Source organism: Euprymna scolopes, chromosome 5, assembly GCF_053919585.1.
Source record: "Euprymna scolopes isolate OS-2025 chromosome 5, ASM5391958v1, whole genome shotgun sequence".
In the NCBI taxonomy this organism is placed as follows: domain Eukaryota; kingdom Metazoa; phylum Mollusca; class Cephalopoda; order Sepiida; family Sepiolidae; genus Euprymna; species Euprymna scolopes.
The window spans coordinates 16,692,822-16,695,210 of record NC_136486.1 but is presented as its reverse complement, the minus strand read 5'-3'; positions in this window follow the sequence as shown (position 1 = coordinate 16,695,210).

The following is a 2,389-nucleotide window of genomic DNA, read 5'->3' as shown; positions in this document are numbered from 1 at the left end:
TGCACAGAGACTGAAACACACATTATTTTATCACTTCTTAAAAAAATCAAATAGAAAGATGTAACAAAAAATGTAAAGCTTCAACTGGAAATGAAAAAAAAAAAAATGTCTGCTTTTGTCACCAGGAACGGATTAGATTTCTCGTACTTATGAAAGTACGGCGGGTTGCACATTATAAAAGTGGTTTGCTATGGAAATATGTCAGTGGTTGGATTCAATGCAAAGGCTCGGATTTCATTCAGCTGTTTGCATATTCAATATGATGTCGGTAAGAAAACATTACACACACACATACACACACACACACACACACACACACACACACACACATATATATATATATATATATATATATATAGAGAGAGAGAGAGAGAGAGAGGATTAATGACAAAAGTTATATTCTAAAATTCATGATGTTGACAATCTTATAATTTATTCTTTTAATTCAGTTGACTTAAAGAATTCTTGAGAGTATATGTTTCGTAGCGCTAAATCAAGCACTCATCAGAATAAATAGCAACAATCAATCTGTCAAAAGGAATTGGAGAGTGATTTGACATGATTAAAATCCGAAAATTGGAAGAGAAGCTGCACATACATTTTTATTTTTCCATTACGCCATATTCAATTTTTGAATTTCTTAAATAAGGATTGATATATATTATAAGAAAATATATTCCTACAGATATATATATATATATATATATATATATATATATATATATAATGCAGTATAATAAATTTTTCAACTACTGATTTGCAAGTAGAAATGTTATTTTTGACGACCGCTTCATCTTCTATTCGGACAAACAATGAATTCAAATGTTTTCAAATCAACTAATCGTCAGAGCCAAACATTTGCTTAATTGTATCTTTAATTTAAATCTTATATTACCTTTACATTTTTTATGGTGTTCTGTATTTTGTTTTTTCCCAATTTTACTCGTATTAGTGAAATATTAATTTACAAAATATGCAGCATATATCTACATGTATGTATAAATACATATATATATGTGTGTGTCTGTATAAATATATATATATGTGTGTATAAATACATATCTGTATAAATATATATATATATATGTGTGTATAAATACATATGCATATGTGTGTGTATAAATACATATATATGTGTGTGTATAAATACATATATATGTGCATAAATACATATGTATATGTGTGTATAAATGCACATATATATGTCTGTGTTTGTGTATAAATACATACATATATATGTGTGTGTATAAATACATATGTGTGTGCAAATACATATACATATGTGCGTGTGTATAAATACATATGTATATGTGTGTGTAAATGTATATATAGATATGGATGTTGATATATGTATGTATAAGTATTTATGTCTTTTAATTTTAAAGGTTATAATTGTTGAAGCATAAAAACGATGTTTTTTAATATTATTAAATACAAAACATCTTTTACGCTTCAAAAAACCTCATAACATTTAAATTACAATACATATAAATACGTATTCATGCAATTTTTTAAAATATTTCGAGCTATACCCGCTCTTAATCACTACACCTTTCTGATCAAGAACAGGGGATCGCTTGAAATATAAAAAAATAATATATTAAATAAAAACAACATCATTTTTATGCACCAAAAAACCGATGAGCTTGAAATTACTAATCTAGATGCATACGTGGACAATTAACATTCCTTGTATGTATAATGTGACGAAGCACAAAACAAATGATAACATAAGGAATGAATAAGCAAATGATTAACGGATGGTATTTTTATTAAATGATTATGTCATTCATTTCATCTGTAACACGTGGTCTTTTTCTTAGATTCCGTCGTTTGTTTTTGTCAATATTTATTTACTTTATTTACACATATCCGTATAAATATATATATATATATATATATATATATATATATATATATATACATATATATATATATATATATATATATATATATACTTAATTTACTCACATAAAATAAATATAGGAAAGTATAGATTTATGCGTAAACTTTAAGTATTTACTTCAAAAGTGCTCAATACGTAGGTAGAGCTAGTTAGTAATTTATAAAATATATATGGCGATTAAGCTACACTGAATATTCCGCATTTCATCCACTGAAGAGTCCTAGAGTGGATGAAACACGGAATATTCAGTGTAGCTTAATCGCCATATACATTTTATAACTTACAATATATATATATATATATATATATATATATATATATATATATTTTTAAAGGAGATTAGACTAATAGTCTAAAGAGCTAAGTGTATTTTAATGTAACAGTAAAATTACTAGTTTAATTAAAATACAGGAAATGCTCGTTGTAATTTAGATATATAATAAGCTCGATAGTTAAATGTCCTAGAGCTAATTCAATATTAAG